This window comes from Rhamphochromis longiceps, linkage group LG20, assembly GCF_057381845.1.
Source record: "Rhamphochromis longiceps isolate RC_006_pf linkage group LG20, R_longiceps_female_GT1.1, whole genome shotgun sequence".
Classification (NCBI taxonomy): Eukaryota; Metazoa; Chordata; class Actinopteri; order Cichliformes; family Cichlidae; genus Rhamphochromis; species Rhamphochromis longiceps.
Window position 1 is genome coordinate 4,248,032 of NC_140576.1, and position 20,087 is coordinate 4,268,118.

Genomic DNA, 20,087 nt, shown 5'->3' on the forward strand with positions numbered 1-20,087 from the left:
TCTGGTACAGAGAATCATCTGGTGGCTGGATGTCCCGATCTGGTAAATAAGAGGCAGATTTCACACACATGTGTGTCCCACATTTTTCTCTGCTTGTTCTGGTCCGTCATCACTTCCCATCTGACAGATGAGCGCGTTAACAGTGACTACATGTCCTGAATAGGGCTTCTATTTTTATTTTGGCCCCATGGAGGTACCAATAAACAACCCCAACCCACCCAAAAAAGTTTGGATGCTGTGTAACATGTTATAAAAACAGAATGCAGTGAATGGAAAGTGGAGCATATCAAATGTTTTAAACTAGGACATTTTACTACGTCATGAAACATATTAGTTATGGCAGAAGCACACCTTTAAAAAACTGTGACAGCTGCAACAGAAGGCTGGAAAAGTGGTACTAAAAATAATAAATAAATAAAATAATTTTGCAGTTAATTAGGTTAACTGGCTACAAGTCAATAACATGATTAGGCATAAAAAGAGCATCTTATTTTGCCAGAGTTTCTCAGAAGTGAAGATGGGCAGAAGTTAACCAATCTGCAAAAAAATAAAATGCTTTTTCAAAATGCAGGACAATTTCAGAATAGTGTTTCTCAGCACAGAAAGATGTTCAATATCTTATCATCTACAGATTCTAATATCATCAAAAGTTTCTAAGAATCTGGAGAAATTTCTGTGCGCAAAGACCAAGGCCGGAAAACAGTACAGTACTAGATGCCTGTGACGTTCTGACCCCTGGGAAGTATGCATTAAAACGAGGCATGATTCTGTCATGTAAGTAACTGCGTGCGATCAGGAACATTTCGAGAAATCTCCAAAAATCATTGTATGTGATTTCACTGTGCCATCTACAAATACAGGTTAAAGCTCTATCGGGGGAAAAATAATCCAGAGCATGGTGCTGTCGTCTTTTCTTTGTGAAAAAGAAGATTGTTCTGTAATTTGGAAAATAAAAATTTTAAATTCTTTTTGGAAAATCCACTTGACAGCAAAGGTGAGGGAACATCCAGGTTGTTATCAGTACTAAGATCAAAAGCCTGCATGTCTGACAGTACAGAGGTGTTTTGGTGCCTATGGTATTTGCAGCATGCAGATCTGGAAAGGCACCATTGTCGCTGAATAAGATGCAGGTTCTGGAGCAACATCTGTTCCCATCCTGTCCTTTTTAAAGATGGCCTCGCATATTTCAGAAAGAGAATGCTAAACCACCTACTGCAGCTAATACAACAGCCAAGGCTGTTGTCCACAAACTGAAAACATCGTGCAAACATAGAGCATCGTGGAAAAAAAATACAACAAAATAACTGGTAGTTTATCTGACTGATAAATTCATGAGTCAACCTTGATTAAAAGGAGCTTCTCAGCAAAATCATCTTTACATGTTTTTCCTCTGCCCTTTATTACTCTTCAATAGTTTGTTCTGGCATGATTTGCCAGTTCTGAAGATTCCCATTGCAGACATGTGTGCTTTGATTTTGAATGTAATTCTGTTCCTGAAATCCCAAACAAACACATTTGAAAAAGCTCAGCTTCGAAGCCTCTTTCCAGAAATCATGACCCACTTACTCAAAAAATGCACAAACCTCGCTGTGAGCACCTTTATGTAGGAAGTATTTTCCCCAGTGTTGGGACTAATGCGTTATTAAGTAACGCGTTACAGTAACTACGTTATTAGATAGGGTCGTTACTCGTTACTTCGTGTGGTGGCTATCGCAGAGCTTCCACAGATTCAGTAACATTAGCAAGTGGTGGAGGCCAGCAGGTGGATGAGGGAAAGATAAGATAAGATAACCTTTATTAGTCCCACACGTGGGAAATTTGTTTTGTCACAGCAGGAAGTGGACAGTGCAAAAGTTATGAGGCAAAAATTAGAATACAATAAGAATAAATACAGTACACAACTGTACAGAATAGAATAAAATAAAATACTATATACAGTAGAATAAAATAAAATAAATATACAATAAGATAAAAATAGAATACAAATACAAATACTATATACAACTGAGGGGAGGCAGGAGGAGAGACCCGAGGCGGCCGCCGGTCCGAGTGTGAACTGGACTTCAGGTAAGAAGTTATGACCTGCAGTCTATCTGGGTCAGATATAAACCAAGTTTAGGTGCAGTTTATTTTCGTTATTTTGACTTTTTCCGTACTGCTACTAGCTAGCATGACGGAGTTTCTATACAGCTGGGTGGGTGCTATGATGATGTTGAACTTTATTTTGTTCACAAGGTTAATTATTAGAGTTGCCAACAGTCCCGTAAAAAACAGAATCGTCTCGTATTTAGAGAAAATATTACGTTTCGTGTTGAGGTGAAAAGGAACAGTTTGTCCCGTAATTCACCTTCAATGAAAAAGACACAAAGCTGGATTTATTCTGTCTTTGCTGCACAGCTGCCTCTTCTTCTCTCATTCTCTCCCCCTCCCTCTCCTGTTTCTACTTCAATCATGAAAACTGATCATTGATCAGCTGATCGGCTTTTCTCTCTTGTTTGTTTATCGCCCACTTTGCACCGAAAGAGGAAACCGCCGGATGTCGCGCTAAACAACAGCAGCACGTTTAAGCTTGATCAGCTGTTGTTAGAATTTATTTAATATTACTTTCTAGTATCAGCTGATGTTTGCTGGAGCCACAGCTGTAAAGCTGCTGGTCATGATATCGGTTTGGTTATCTGGTGAGAGGGAAACATGAAGATGAAACCAGGAGATGTCCTTACTGGATCATCAGAGCTGAACAGGTGATGGAGAAACAGGTTTACCTTTTAGGTGACATAAATGAGTTGAAGGGAAGTTATGAACTGATTCTGAGAGACAAATAACACCAGGATCCTTTTCTAAGTAGCTGACAGCTGGTAACTGTGCAGGGGCGGGTCTAGCAAAGTTTTGCCAGGGGGGCAGGTAGGGCACTAACAGGGAGAGGGGGACACAAGGAAATACTTTTCTTTCTTATTCTCATTTAAAATGTCTAGCTTTTAAAAAATAATTATCTGAATCTTACAACAAACGATTGATAGATTGATGCATATATACCATCAAAACAGTGTACATCACTGTCACAACAGTGTTTGTTTTCATTCAAAGGCTTTATGATTTTTGCTATAATGGTGGGCCGGTCTCTAGTCACAATGCCCGGGCCGATTTTTTGTCCCAGTCCAGCCCTGTATGCAACTCATCTGCAGTCTGGTGTTACCTACATCTTCCTATTCAGAAGGCAGAATTTCAGAGTTCTGAGTACAATCGAAAGCACCACGACTGCAGTTTTTGTGTTGGATGTAAAAAGCGCACATGATGCTGTGACGTAGGCTAGAATCATGGCGGCGGTCAACGACGGTCCAGGCGTGGGATTTCTCTCGTGGAAATGTGCACATTATTATTTTTTTTTCTATTGGTAGGTGGCACAGTGCACTTGTGGCAAGTAAGCAAGCTAGAAGACTGGCAAAGTTATGGAAGCAACACATTAACAAGAGAATTCTGAGTAAAACCAAAGTTACTTTCCCTAGTAACTAGTTACTTTGAAAGTAACGAGTAACTTGAAGTAACTGAGTTACTTTTGATAGAAGTAACCAGTAATGTAACTAAGTTACTAATTTAAAGTAACTTACCCAACACTGATTTTCCCTCTACTGAACTACACCCACCAATGTATCACTGCACTGCAGAAGAAACTGCAGAAAAATGTAAGAAGAGGCTCGTACTACTGACATTGGGACAGTTTCTAGGACCCGGAGGAAAATAGATATATTTGATTACATTTGAGTGGCATCTATGAACCCCACAGACTCTATGTCTCTAGGCAGCTCGCCATGTCTACTCTTTGAGCCCTTATAACATTGAAAGCACATAACCTACTCCTTAAATAAAATTTTTATATATTTAGTTGGTGATTAGGTTGCCATTTTAAATCTGCACCTTAGTGCGTTATTACATGTTTGAGGAGGGCAGGTGGCCACCAAGCTTTACAATGCTTCCCTGACGTAGCCCATCATAGTCTTCTTCACTGTCCACACTCTGTTTATATATTTGATTAGGTCTGTTTCTGTGTGCTGACTGAGCGGGAAAAACCTTGTCATTTTTTACTCAAGCGAATCCACCCACATGCTGCTTTTTGAGATGCTTTATTTCGGGTTTTCCTCAATTCACAGATCTGCTGCAGCGATTCCTAGCTTTGGCAAAGCTGTGAGAGCCTGTGCATTGCCAATAAGCTGCTACACCAGTGTAGCCTCCTACTCAGAATGCCACCAGAAATCATTTAATAAATGAAAGTCACAGCAACAAGAGACATTTTATTGTCAGATTTAAAAAAATTTTATAGCAACAGATTTAAAAAAAATAATAATTTTTTTTAAAAAGCACACACGGTAACCGACGCTTGTGATGGACCCTCAGTTTTGTGGCACCCTGAATTTCATCCCTGTTATTTAAGTATCCCCTTGTCTTTAGTGCGTCCTCATGTTATTCGTGTCCCGTACATAAATGACATCAAGCACTCGTCTCTCAAAAAAAGCAGAGAGGCTTTCTGTTGCTTCAGCGTCACCTGGATTTCGTGCTTTAGCAAGACACATTTCTGTGTTGGTGCAAGGCTGGATCCCACCTGTCTGAGACATCAAACCATAGCAGAATAAAAAGGCAGAAGCTTTGCTGGAAGCTGGAGTTGCCTTAAAAAGATGTGCTTTGGCAGGTGTAACAAACAGATCTAAAGCAGAGCATTGTAGATGGACACCACTCATTATTTGCTTTAATGATATTCAGTGCCAAATAATTTCTCTAAGCACAAGCTAAATCCTCTGAAGAAGCTTTCAGCAGGTTTCCAAGTAAAAGCAGACAGTGTTTAGACTACACACGCTCACACAGACAGACTATAATACACTAGTGTGAACCCCATTAATTCTCTAAACATACACCAAACATGACCAAACTCTTTCTCACTGCACCTTAAGTAAAATTCTAGGAAACACAGGTACGACTCTGCGTGGCTAAACATTGTGCGAAACCGCTGTCTGACCGAAGCTTTGGAGCTCTGTGACTCTGGTGAGATGGAGCTGAAAGTGATTAATGTTCTGTTCGACTCCACTTCCTGCTGTGATAGGGATAGTGTTGCCAGGCAACTGCCGGCGGCCTTTCGTTGACTGTTTTGGCTCTGTGTTAAATCTGAGGTGGCCTTGCCTTCTCTTGTTCTTGCACGTACCTGCTCAGATGGGATTTCTCGTACAGATCGATGTTTTGATAAATGCAAAAAAAGAACGAAAAAAGAGCTCCAGGTAAATCAGTGTTCCTCCACGAGCTCAGAGACTGTTCGACAAACGAAGGTACAAAGTGTTCTCTCCTTTATAATAATTCATCAGCATGTATTAAAATATTTAAGGGATGAAAGTGTGGCGGAGCATCTGTCTTTGTCTGCAGGGCAGTCAAAGCAAGCAGAAACCTCTTAACTCCATTAATCATTAAGTAGTGGCATAACTATTAAGTGACTCTTGCGGCAGGCAGGAAGTCATTTTTTCCACCTCAGACGCTGAAATGAAGTCACTAGAACAGAAACAACTAGAACCTGTTTCTGCACCTGATAGCGTGTGTGTGGGGGGGGGATCTTCTTTTTTTTTTTAGATTGCACCAATGCAAACGTGTAAATGTTTACATAAAGCTGTGTCTCTATGTGCTCCACCTGGCTCCTCTGCTGACATGGTAAACACATGCTCTTGTCACCAAGCTGTCTGGTTTACACAACAGAGAACTACATGTCATCCGCAGTCATCACAGCTACCTCTACACAATGGCACAGAATATGACTTATTATTATTTTTTCCCCATACTTGTGGTTGTCCTCATTAACGCTTTGCATTTGTTATGAAAGTCTGAATTTGCAGCAAAAGATGTTTTCTAGAAAACAAGTGAACCGTAGAACTAAAAATAGCAAATTTATTCTACAAACATGGCACACCATGGTTTATTTACACATCCAGTATAATTATAGATCAAGCTGATCATTCAATTGGAGTTATTTTTGTGTTCATATAGGTTTCATTCAGTGGTTATTTTTGGTGTCTGTCAGCTCCTTTTAGCTGCTAAATGGCCCGGTATTTTTACTAACCAATCACTAACTATCGCTTTTTTGTTGAAAAAAGCAGCCTGCTATAGGCTGAGTAAACCTAGATACTAGTAGATTCAGCTAGATGATGTTTGATCTGTTCCAATGGATGACTTTGCAAAGCGTAAATATGACAGAAAAGGAGGGCAATACTTTTGGACTTTTAGCCATATTTTGCAATAAGATGTGTTGCATTGTACGCCACTAGGAGCCTTGAGAGTGACTGCGTAAACCCCTGCTTTCATCCAAGGAAGAATTCACAATCGTTGTGGGTTTAACAGCCTTCTGACTGACAGCAGCGTTGCCTATGGCCTTTGTAAGATAATGAAACCCAGGGGCCAAGCTAACGTGTGTTTTTTTTATATAGGACAGAAACATTTCTGTGTAATAACAGCAGACTGACCAAAGACATTTCTTTCCATCTTAGGAAAAAAAGCCTGTCAACAGATATTAAAAAAACACATATTGTCGCACTCACGATGTCCCAGGCTCAGGTTTATGAAGTGTAAACATTTTCAGAGCTCTTGAAATCAAATTGTGGTCCATGAAGTCAAATGAGTTTGACACACCTGAACTAAACACACTATAAATGCCAATAAAACTGGCATTTCACCACGTCAAATTGATTTTACATCACCATTTAATATCATCTCATGATAAGTAATAGTGGATATTAAATACATGTTTGCTTCACATTGCAAAGATGCTTCCCAGTGAACTAATGGTTCATTAATTTCTCACTTCAAGGGCTAAAGTGTCATTTTTTAAACATCTGGTCTAGCTTCTGGAGGTAAACCTCAGGGCAGCTTGCACCACAGACATCAACTGGTCATTATCAGTGTTTTTGATACAGGTAAATGGATGTAAGTGAGGTGTTAAGCTGTTTTGGCTTCTAGTTGTCCTTGCAGTAACACTTCCTTCGAGACAAGCAGATGTAGAAAAGGTCTCGTGAGAGAGGAAGAGAAATAAAATGTAGCACTGATCTTTGTTTAGCCCGAGTCTGGCCTGCTCTCGGTTTCCATAGCAACACTTTCAGTTTTGTGTTTGAGTAGACGAGTAGGGATGAGACGAGGTCACTCGACAATCACGTCTTAGAGAAAAAGCCCACATGGACGGCACATGCTTCAGTAAAAGCCAAGCTGTTTGTAATACTGGCACATCTTATTTTCCCATCACTTAGCAATGTGCAGATGGATAGCAGAAAGCAGTTACTCTAAATCACGGAGAAAGGGCTTCAGGTGTCAGCCTACATGAGGCACTGTGAGCACTAACAATGGATACAATCGGGAGGCATTGTTTTCACTAACCAGTTAATGTCGTCACAACTGCAGTTACATGCTTTGTTATTAGAACTGTGCATAATAACATCTGTCAGGCAAAACTGACGTGACTGATGGCAGATCTATTCAGTGCAAAAGGCAACCTCTGGGGCGAAAAAACCAAGCAGTACAACGTAAGCGCCAAAACCTGCAGTTCCTCATATAGCCACTTGAGGCTGGCTCCAAAAGTGAGTCAATTCCCATAGATTCCCATGTTAAAATGACCAACTTTACAGCAGTAAATTTTCATATAACACAACCATTTAAACTCTTTAAATGTTTAAAGTTGTCATTATTAGGGATTCGTTGACAGGTGGATGCTGTCACAGGCTGCTGTAGCCTTGACCTATTCACTGGACTTAACCTTAGCGAATTCGACTCACTGAAGTTAACTGAAAAGCCCTCGACTATGTTTATGGTGTAGCGCCTTTTGGAGCATTTTCGCTGAAATTATATAACAAACAATATCGCCTGCTCTCACTTCAAGGAGCCTGTGCTCCAGTTTTGCCATTTGAAATTCTAGTACTTTATTTGTATGTTACTTAGTTCCAGCGTGTCTATATAATGCACCTATAAAGTGTATGGATGTACTATGCTAACCAAGATTGCTAGCTTTATAGTGGGTGATGTGACAGTGGTGTAGTCCATCTTTTATACAGTCAGTTAGAGAAGTGACAAATAATTTTTGTGTGAATCTGAAACAAGCTCTTTCATCTCCTATCACTTTAAGCCAGCTTTCTTTCTTTGCACCATATGATCTTTTACATACAGATTATGATTTAAAGTTGCATCAGTAAAACAAAGGATATAATTATTTGTCGATACTGATATATTCCGAATAAAGAGAGCATGAGTAAGAGACAGCGCATTTCCCAGGTTGTATCTTTAATACCTGTTAATCCACTCCTCAGGGCAAAAGCAAGGAGGTGATGCATGTCAGCTGTTCCCAAATGAGTCGCATGATTCTCAGTTAATTAACTATGTGGGAAAACAATGATAATCCTCTGTCTTTGTAATAAGTGCTGTTCCCCTGCACTCAGTCAAAATTATGTCATCCCCTGAAGATGCCAAGAAAGACCAATGGCCCGTTCAAAAAAAAAAAACCAAATTCAAATAAAACCTTTGATTTTTAGAAATCACAGTAGAAGTTTCAGATTATCTGCATGTCTCATTCATTATATTCATTACATTCATTATGACTGAGCATCTCTTGTGACTCCCTGCTCTGGTGCCATTATTGGTGTAAGAGAGAATCAGCATGTGAAGCAGCAGCAAAGAGAGTCATTACTCGGCTAAGAAAATATCTGGTCCTGCACAAGACTAGAACTGAGTAAAACCCAGAGTTCTGCATGTTATCTGCGCTAAGAGCCCATTATACCAGGGTGGACAGGTTAAAACACTGACCCGGAGGGTTTGTTTTATGAACACTTTGCTTATTTCTGTCACTTTTCAATTCTCAGTGTCTGTGTCTGTGGCCACTAGTGGCAAACCAGCTCTCAAGTCAAACTGCAATGACTGTGCCCCAGGGGAGACAGAAAACCTCATCTGCATTATGGAGTGCAGTGCTGTAATAAGGGTGAGAGTAATGTATGCAGACCTGAATGACTCTTTATCCTTGGAAATGATGGCTTCAAGTTAACATTCACACTTTTCTCTAATTCAAATGGAGAAGCACTTAACACAGCCATGCACTTCCAATGCAATAGAATAGAAAAATGGATGCTTCTTTTCGAAATCAGAGCTTTTCACAGGAAATGAAAATGAATTAAATCTTTTTTTTTTCTTCCCCTAAAAGCGTCAGAGGACTAAATATGGAAACATTCCACTGTATTAGGCTCATTGCTATATGATACAGGAAGGGAGTGTAACTGAGAAGTTGAGTGGATATACCTCCGGAGTCATAACAAAGGGAAGATTAAGTATCATAAATAAATCTGCTGCACCTTCACTTAAAATGAAAAGTCCACCAAACCATAAATCAAATGTGTGGCTCACAAGTAAGATGCAGAGAGACACAAAGCTGAAAGAGCAGCTCCTTGATGGGAGGAGAAGGAAGAGAGAGAGCAAGAAATAGTTGCACTGAATGTCCCTTGGCCTTGAAGACAAGTGTCCCATTGCACCGTAAGATCAGGGTGTTTACGTGTGCCTTTACTTATTCATCACTAGGCTGTGAATAATGGAAGACACACGAGGAGGATCCTTGTCAGCAGGCTTGAACGCGCACAGAGCTAAGAAAAAGCAGCTCTCTATTTTTACTGGCAATTTCAACAAGTCACTTGTATGTCTGTAACTTACTGTACATCTATTCAATTAATGATCATGTCAGATGGTCTCAGATGGTGCTAAAATTGGCCATCATGCACAAAGCACCCTTCTCAAATCACATCATTAGCTGTTTATTATTATCAGGCCCTGGAACGAGGGCTCCCCTGAGCATTGCTTCTTCTCATTGCCCGTGAACTCTGGCCTTCACAGTGCCAGCCTAAACAAAACTCGACTGCCCTGATTGCATAAACTGATTCATGCATGACTGCACTGCAGTGACTCCAGCATGAGTAAGAGGATTTCATAAACAGGTTTTAGACTCCCCCCCAATGTCTAATCAATCCTCTGTCTTTGCTTTGTCCCGCCAGCATGTGGTTTGCTCCATCCCACAATGCACTAGTGGCAGCAGTCGGCACAAAATGCCAATACAGCTGCAGCTCAGGCAAACAGGCCCAGCCCCATGTTAAGCTGCGACTGTCCATTGCAGTCATTATATAATGCTGCTGATGCCCATGGCAGAGCATGATTAGGGAGCGAATGACTCAGTTACTTTGGTGCTGCAGGATGTATCTATTATTCAGATGTGAGTTCGTCCTCAGTTGCTCTCCCTTGAGCCCGTCTTCCAGCCACGGCTGGACAGTCGCTCAGGAGTTACTGTGAAGAAGCAGCAGAGGTGAAGAGCTCACTGCAGCATGCCTCCAGCAGTGAGCAGTTCAGTTTGAAGAAACACGGATTATTTCTGCAAACAGGAAAATTCACAGTTTAATTCTGCCAAATTTACTGGGAAAGCCATGAACGTGTGACAGTGGAGCTACAGGAAAGCGATATGTCAGAATGTTTTCTGTATTAGTTGCTTCTCGATTTAGAAAGTCTCAGGATGTCGCAGAGTCATGTTTCTGCCCACCTGACTAATGTACGCCCACTATTTACTCTCCATTAAGCTCTCTCTCATTAAGTGTCCACTATTTCACTCTGCCTGTGTGCCATTTGCAAGTAGCACACAGTGCACACTTGAACCTTCTGCTGTGACGGAAAAACACTGAAGGCTGCAGTGAGAGTTAACCAAAGCAGCCTTTAGACTTTTGTCCCATTTATATTATCAATAAGGGCATTTTTTAAATTTAAATTCTTAATGTAGGATCTTTAATTGCAGTTTTAGTCTGTGGCGTTCTTTGGGTCAATTAAATACACTATTTCTTTAATGAATTTCCTTTTTCCGTTCTTCAGCTGTTAAATCTGCTTGATGCTTTATTTACAAAGCTACTGCAGCACTGGTCCCATCACACCAGTTGGCTAATATCAGTTTTCGATGGCTTAGTCGTATCAAAGCACAATCCAGAACCGAAGTAAAAAGCCTGGTGCTACAGAAAACGTGAGAGGGACGGCGTTACAGTAAATTAGATTTTTTTTTTCCGAGTTTTTGCCACTCTGTAATGATCTGTAATGATCTCTTTCTTCGGGAACAGCCTTGTGTTGAGCTTCAAGGGATTTAAAAGGCTCTACTTTGCTCCGTGTTGCCTATTAATCACAGGCCTCGGCTTTCCCTAATGTGTGGACTTTTTCTGGGAACTGGGCTTTAATGCTTGGTCACTATTACAGTTGCAGTGTCTGCTGTCATGATCAGAGAGCTGTGTTTGAAAACAGGAAATAAAATTTTATATTTAAAGGTATAGTTCACTTGAATACATAACTTCTCACTGCTAATGGATTTTTACTTGCACTGAGTTTATTTTTACATCTGATTCAACACTAATGACAGAAACAGAGACTTTTCAGTTTGTTTGTTTCTGTCAGATATAGAAATCCTGTAGTTAGTCCTTTTTCTTAATCTGCCCTTTTTCCCAAATAAACCCATAAACACACACACACACACACACACACACACACACACACACACACACACACACACACACACACACACACACACACACACACACACACACACACACACAATATTTAGTTTCCTGTCCCTAATACTGTATTATTGTGTTATTATTGGAAGCTTATTTGAAAAGCTTTGAATTAATCTCCTTATTTTTTATTATCTAAAAAAGGAAAAAGGATATAACCCACATGTTTACAGCAATCATAAAGACAATTTGTCTTTTCAAAAAGAAAAGTTTGAGAAACTTAATAGTATATAATGTCACTGATCATGTGTAAAAACAAGCTGGAAGGATGTGGATGTATTTACACAAGTCTTAGCTTATCTCTTGTTCCTTGTTGGCCTTTATAACGTCGGAGAAACTGCAGTCACGACTGATATGGAAGATTACAGCCAAAAATCAAACTTATCTGTAAATGGAAACATAAAGGTTAGAAAAATGTTCTAATACATAAATAGATTTACACTAATAGAGATACACTTGGTTTTTTTCTGTAACAGAAAGATGGATGAGAAAATAAATACTACTGGGTCTTTAAAATGACAGATTAAAGCCAGCAGGCAGTTAGCTTAGCTCAGCACAAAGACTGCAAAGAGAAGGAAATCCTAACCGGTCTTGTTCCTTATTTCCCGCAGAACTGTAGAAAGTGTAAAAACAACTGCTTCTGTTTTCGTCTTAGTGCTGTTTGGGAGCTTTTCTTGCAGTCACCGAAGTGTGTCTGAGTGAACGAGTAGCTTGAAGGCTTCTTGGCTGATTTTCAGATTATCACCCTTCTGAAAGCTGACAGCTGGCTTGCATTATTAACCATCCAGCATCTGTCTGGATTTCACAACATCATCCCTCACCTCCCCTCCTCCAAATCCTGCCTACAGGACTCAGCTCTCAGTGGTTCTAATGAGGAGAGAAGATGTGCAAGATTGCAGTGAAGAGAAGCCTGAAATGAGGCCTGATGACAAAAAGCTAGTCTATTCACTGTGCTCTCTCTGACTACACTCGGCCCTGCTGGTTTTATTTTTTTACTTATCAATTAGGATGTGGTTTAGATACGTCAGACCACCAGCACCACGCTGGGTCCCAACCCACAAATGTTTTTATTAAAATATAACCTCAGTGACAAATTATTCTAAAATTTGGCAGGTTGTCGTGTCAAAGTTTCACTTGTGCAGACCTTGACATTTGTAATCTTCTCATAAATATGTATGCCATGACTATTTCTGTCACCTAGTGTTCAGTTAAAGTGAGTAATACCCTTTCATCGGCTGTCAAACAAGACAGAGAAATATTCACACATGAAAACTTTCATTTTAACAATCATTTCCCGTCCTGTTAGTAATTTTAAAACGGACCCCAATTAACAGTGTTGCACGAAAAAGAGGGAGCGTTTCAAATTAATATTTAACATGTCATTAGCCTCATTAGTTAAAGTGGTTTATTTTATTTAAAACGAGGAAAGAGCACCTCACTGAGAGGTGCACGCAACCAAAGGTAGATGAGATTATTTATCAGTAATGTTGTTAACAAATTACTTAGCTAAAATAATGGAGAAGAGCAGTGAAACCTTGAGCTTTCATGGGCAAAAGGGGACATATTTCATTTTGTGGCCTCATTTATATTTTGATATTTAAGTCAAGCTTGAGGGATGGCTCAAGCAACACGATGACATTGGTGGCATGGGGTGCAGTAATAAAGTCTGGTGCAGACATTTATGTCTCCCTGAGGCTTAAAGTGAGTTCTGTAAAGCTGTACATTAAGGGAGGGAAAGAACTTGAAAAATAGGATAGGCAATGCATCAACAGGTTTGTAGACTTGATCATGCTGGAAAGGATGAGCAGCAGGTTAGGGTAGTTAAGAATAAGATGGAAATTTGCTAACAAGTGAGTGTGAGAAAATTGAAGGATTACTTCGAGGATCTGATTCATGTAGAAAATGAGAGAAAGGAGGACAGATGGAGGAAAGTTAATGAATCAGGAAGTGCACAGGATAAGCAAGAAGGACGTTAGGGCAGCGATCAAAAGGATTAAGAATGCAAAAGTGGTTGGTCTAGATGGCATACCTGTGGAGGTAAGACAGAGGAGTAGACTTGGTAATCAGATTGTTTAGCACAACTTGGAGAGTGAGAGAATGTCTGAGGAACAGAGAAGAAGTGTACTGGTACCAGTTTTCAAGAACAAGGGTCACATGCAGAGCTGTAGTAACTACAGAGGGATAAAGCTGTTGAAGAGCTGTTGAAGCTAGAGAGGTGGGAGAGATGGGATCAGCAAGACGCAGCATGGCTTCATGCTATGATTTATGGTTTGGAGACAGTGGCACTGACAGAAAGACAGGAGGTCGAGCTGGAGGTGGCAGAGTTGAAGATGTCAAGTTTTTCCGCTAGGAGTGACAGGAATGGACAAGATTATAAATTAGTACATCAGAGGCACAGCTCAGGTTGAGCAGTTTGGAGACAAAGTTAGTGAGGCAAGGTTGAGATGGTTTGGACATGTGCAGAAGAGGGATAGTGGGATAGTCGCTGCCAGGCAAAGGAAAAAGCGGAAGACCTCAGAGGAGGTTCATGGATGTATGGATGATAGGGATAGAAGGAAGGAAGGGGAAAGATGATATGCTGTGGCAACCCTTGAAGTCAGCACCTAAAAGAAGAAGATAATTCAGGTTTCCATATATCCTTATCATCCTTTCATTTTTGTTTTTTTAGCACTAATTACCAAATGTAACCAAGTAAACAGCATATCTTACCCAGTCACATCCTTAACATTTAGCTTGAAACACCACTGTGACTCATAAGTACTCACTTCACGACTGCATTCATATTTCTTAGAAAACATCTTTGTTATTTTATTTTAACAGCAACTTTTTATGCTCATTTTCAGACTCATATTTTTATGCTTTGTCTCTATAGTAGGTTTTTTTCCCCCCCATAGTTCAGAATAATTCTTATGCAACTTGTACAGGGCATTGATGATTATGGGTCTGTGTGCCTCCCCCTCTCTTTGACATCTTACAGATCCAAAACAGAAAAAAAACTACAGAAAACAGAACTATATTTTTCAAACTTTGGAAAAGATTAATAAGATCACTCACCATTGTAACAGTATATACAGTGGCTTGCAAAAGTATTCGGCCTGCTTGAACTTTTCCACATTTTGTCACATTACAGCCACAAACATGAATCAATTTTATTGGAATTCCACGTGAAAGACCAACACAAAGTGGTGCACACGTGAGAAGTGGAACAAAAATCATACATGATTCCAAACATTTTTTACAAATAACTGCAAAGTGGGGTGTGTGTAATTATTCAGCCCCCTGAGCCCCCCTCAGTCAATACTTTGTAGAACCACCTTTTGCTGCAATTACAGCTGCCAGTCTTTTAGGGTTTGTCTCTACCAGCTTTGCACATCTACAGACTGAAATCCTTGCCCATTCTTCTTTGCAAAACAGCTCCAGCTCAGTCAGATTAGATGGACAGTGTTTGTGAGCAGCAGTTTTCAGATCTTGCCACAGATTTTCGATTGGATTTAGATCTGGACTTTGACTGGGCCAGTCTAACACATGGACATGTTTTGTTTTAAACCGTTCCATTGTTGCCCTGGCTTTATGTTTAGGGTCGTTGTCCTGCTGGAAGGTGAACCTCCGCCCCAGCCTCAAGTCTTTTGTAGACTCCAAGAGGTTTTCTTCCAAGATTGCCCTGTATTTGGCTCCATCCATCTTCCCATCAACTCTGACCAGCTTCCCTGTCCCTGCTGAAGAGAAGCACCCCCAGAACATGATGCTGCCACCACCATATCTGACAGTGGGGACGGTGTGTTCAGAGTGATGTGAGTTTTCCGCCACACATAGCGTTTTGCATTTTAGCCAAAAAGTTCCATTTTGGTCTCATCTGACCAGAGCAGCTTCTTCCACATGTTTGCTGTGTCCCCCACATGGCTTGTGGCAAACTGCAAACGGGACTTCTTATGGTTTTCTGTTAACAATGGCTTTCTTCTTGCCACTCTTCCATAAAGGCCAACTTTGTGCAGTGCACGACTAATAGTTGTCCTATGGACAGATTCCCCCACCTGAGCTGTAGATCTCTGCAGCTCGTCCAGAGTCACCATGGGCCTCTTGGCTGCATTTCTGATCAGCGCTCTCCTTGTTCGGCCTGTGAGTTTAGGTGGACGGCCTTGTCTTGGTAGGTTTACAGTTGTGCCATACTCCTTCCATTTCTGAATGATCGCTTGATCAGTGCTCCGTGGGATGTTCAAGGCTTGGGAAATCTTTTTGTAGCCTAAGCCTGCTTTAGATTTCTCGATAACTTTATCCCTGACCTGTCTGGTGTGTTCTTTGGACTTCATGGTGTTGTTGCTCCCAATATTCTCTTAGACAACCTCTGAGGCCGTCACAGAGCAGCTGTATTTGTACTGACATTAGATTACACACAGGTGCACTCTATTTAGTCATTAGCACTCATCAGGAAATGTCTATGGGCAACTGACTGCACTCAGACCAAAGGGGGCTGAATAATTACGCACACCTCACTTTTCAGTTATTTATTTGTAAAAAAATGTTTGGAATCATGTATGATTTTCATTCCACTTCTCACGTGTGCACCACTTTGTGTTGGTCTTTCACGTGGAATTCCAATAAAATTGATTCATGTTTGTGGCTGTAATGTGACAAAATGTGGGAAAGGTCAAGGGGGCCGAATACTTTTGCAAGCCACTGTATGACAGGAAATAAGGAACAGCAGAGTAGGCACTCTGGTAACATTTTTCAAAGACATCAAATGCATATAGTGAGATGCTACACTACACTGACTGCATTATTTATGTACTGCACTCTTTGCAATAAAGTGTTTTTGTAAGCTGCCAGTGATTTATCTGATTCTTTGCTCAGCAGTGATGCTGCAGAAAGGCTCATTTGTAAACACTGCAGCAACACAAGCCTACAAGCCTCCTTATGCATCACTCCCCAGTCTCTCTAAGTTGACCTTTGATGGTTAATAAAGGTTTGAATTCATACAAATCTGCTGACTACATAATAACTCACACTGGAAAAGCTGAATGAAAAGATTTTATTTCTTCTCCATAAAGTTTCATTTGACTATTATGAGCATGCAGACATGACAAAAGAATTTTCCAAAAAAGAAGGGTTTAGATTTTTTTTTAATGATTGAGCTCAGTTGTTATGTAATGTATTTTGTCTGGTGGGCTAAGTGATGACATCCTGGGGTCAACTGTGCCATCATTTATGGCAGATGCTCGCTCAGAGGAAATGCATTTGAGTGCTCGTGTTTGTGTAGGCTAGTGATGTTACGACTAAAACTCCTGAGGTCCTGGTGTTAGCAAGCGAGGGGAACGGGGTTTATAGTATATTGAAATTTTGTTCGTAACAGCTGTGATGGAACTTTTCCACAGAGGGGATGTGTTGGATTCAACCACGCATGATAATATAGGCATTAATTAACTCACTGACTGCACTGATTGCACTGCAGCTGTGGGAGTTTTGAATAATAGTTGAGTATATAAGTGCTGTCCTCTCACAGTAGAAGGATAGAAATATACACAACTTTTATTACAGTATGAAGAAAGATTTTAATTTTGTGTCAGGACCCGGCCTCAGAATGACTGAGAGAAGAAAGTGATGCACCAGCTTTTGGCCTGAAAGGGTCAGTTATATACTTATTTTACACTTATCTTAGTTATAGTCTTTTCCTCATTTCTTTCTATTTTGCTAGAACAATGGGATGCGCAAATAAACATAGAAACAGAAAAAAAAACTAAATTAAATATCTGAATTTATCCTTCAACACAGCCTGAACTATCTTAGGCAACTTTAAGTAGTCTTCAGAAATAGTTCTCCAGGCTTCTTGAAGGACATTCAAAGTTCTTCTTTGTACGTTCGGTACCTTTACACGATCCAAGTGACTAACTGCTTGATAAAATCCACAACACTACAAACCATGACACAGCCTCCAGCATATTTTAGTGTTGTTTAGTAATGTTTTAGCATGATTCAGTGAACAGTTGATGGATCAACTGAAGGACCAAATGCTTCTCTGACGTCTTTGCTGTTTTTTCTCCCTTTTCTTAAGGATACTGTTCGTCTCTCTTATAACCTATTTTAAAAATCTGTCTCTTTTGAAGAAAAATACACAGAAATGAGGGTACTTAGAGACTTTTGCACAATACTGTGTATTTGTGTTGTTTTAGTTAGATTAGCCTGGCTTAAGCACAAAACCACAGACACATGTTCATGTGACCAATGGAAGGTCCAAAACTAAATAAATAAGGAAATAAAAATTGTAGAATTTCAGCTCTCAGATGCTAGTTTGACAAAAACAAACGAAAAAAATCAAAAATAATACAGGAAGAACTGGAGTTATATTGTACCTCTGTGTGTGTGTGTGTTTCTGAACTGTGTCCTCTGAAGAGATGAAGGGTTTTCTTATCACACTAAAAAAGCAGCTAAGCTCCTGTAGGCTATTTGTGACTCATTCAAAGCCTTTTTTCCACAGTCAGATGCCACATAATCAGCTGATTGCCCTATTCATGGACACCGTCACCTCCAGTAAGCCACAGTCCAAAAATCTTTCTAGAGATGGGAAGCAAAGGCAGGGAAAAGTGTACTTTGGAGCTGATGTCAGTATTTCATGTAAACTTGTAAGTAATTTACTGAAAAGATGCATTTTTTAAACCATAAATGAGCAAATGAGTCATTGAAATGACATCACATTTCTCACAGTCAGTAAGAGAATGAAAAACAATAACTTGTATGGGAGTCATGATGTTCTCACAACAATAAGTGTGACAAGAAAAGGAGGCACTGAGCATCTGGTAGCTCGAAGCCGTGTGTTGCTTTGTTCTGGTGAGTAAATCTAAAAATTAACATAACTACACATCTAAACATACTCTATATAGAGAAAAATACAATATGGGGTAAAACACAACAGCAGTAGAAACTGAAAGTACCGAATCAGCAGTAAGTAACTGGGACTCAAATGCCTGAAAGTGACCATATTATGCCTACTTTTTTATTTTTATTACTTGGCTCCTCTTTCAGTTTCGGTGTTATTATACATCCCCAGGCAGACAGCAGCCTGGGACATCGGGACTCATCAGTGACTCAGAGTGTGCAGGATATCAGTGCCAACCTGGAGCCACCAGAGAGTGCTAATTGTGTCTGTTTGGACTCCAATGCATGACTCTGGGAAATGAAACAGCACAAACCAGTTCCTGTCACTGATTAGTATATTATTTGGCTGCCTACATGGGACTGGTTGGTATTTCTGATCTTAAGTTTGCTCAGCAGTGAAAAAAAGTAGATTTGACTACTTTATCCCAAACAACATACAGAAATGTGAAATATTTGCGGTGATAATTAGAGTAAAATGTATTTTGGGGGTATTTATTGTGTCTAATGGTGGTGTATGCTCAGTGCTGCAGAATGAATGTTTAAGAACAGATGGATAAGGTGTAGTAGACTATAATCTACATGCTCTAATAACTTAGTAGAGCATGTAGATCCACATGGTGTCTGCATTACATAAACTGTGAGAGCCTAACAGCCTAAATAAACCATTTTGGGTCACTCTTCTGGCCTCCACACTTATTTGTTGATTATAATCGAGTGCACTAAAACGATGTTCTGTGTGTGCTCTGAGGGTTTATTCAGCTCAGATAAGCATGTGTAGCCTTACTCATCTGGCGCATCAGGTTAACGTGACCTTCTGGGGTTTTGTAGCAGGATAAAACTTGAGTAAAGCTGATTTAACTTTGGTCGGATAATGTTTCTTACATTTAATACAATGTAAGTGGACACTTTGTTAGGTACACCTTGTTTCTGCCACACTGGCCCAGTGAGCTGTGTAAATTTTTGTGGTACAGTGAACTGACTGTAATGTTCAAAAACCCAGTTTGAGATGATTTAGGTTTGTGACGCGATGCTTTCTTGCTGCGCGACATCATCCTGGATGTCTGACATCAGCACAGACACGTGTTTTCCTTTCAGAGCACTGTGTGTGAGTGTGTGTGTGTGTGTGCAAACTGCCTGGCTGCATCTTACGTCAAACAATCGAGACAGACATCCAAACACATCGTGAACCTTTTGCCTCAGATCATACTCAGAAACTGAACAAATTCACCTGAACTATTGATTATCTCATTTAGCTGCGTTGCCGAATGAGGAAGGATGATGACAACTTATATGGATGCATAAAGGTCGATAAAAGTCCTGTTCTATAAGCATGAATCACTGTGCTTGTATGGAGCACATTAGGGCTGATGTGCAGGAAAAGAACAATATTTTCAGCCCTTGCAATAACTTGTTAAATGTGAGAGCTCCCCCTATTGATGAAATCCAAGATTACAATAAAAGAAAAAACCACAGATCAGCAGCTGTAATTGAGTAAAAACCAGCCTATCTGTGTACAGGAAAAAAGCAGTCTGAGAATAATCCCTTGCACATCATGTCGAACACTACTCCACGCGGTGCAGCATGCAGGGAGCATCAGCGTGTGAATGTTTGTGCCCTGAGGTTGATGCAGGGTGGAGAGGC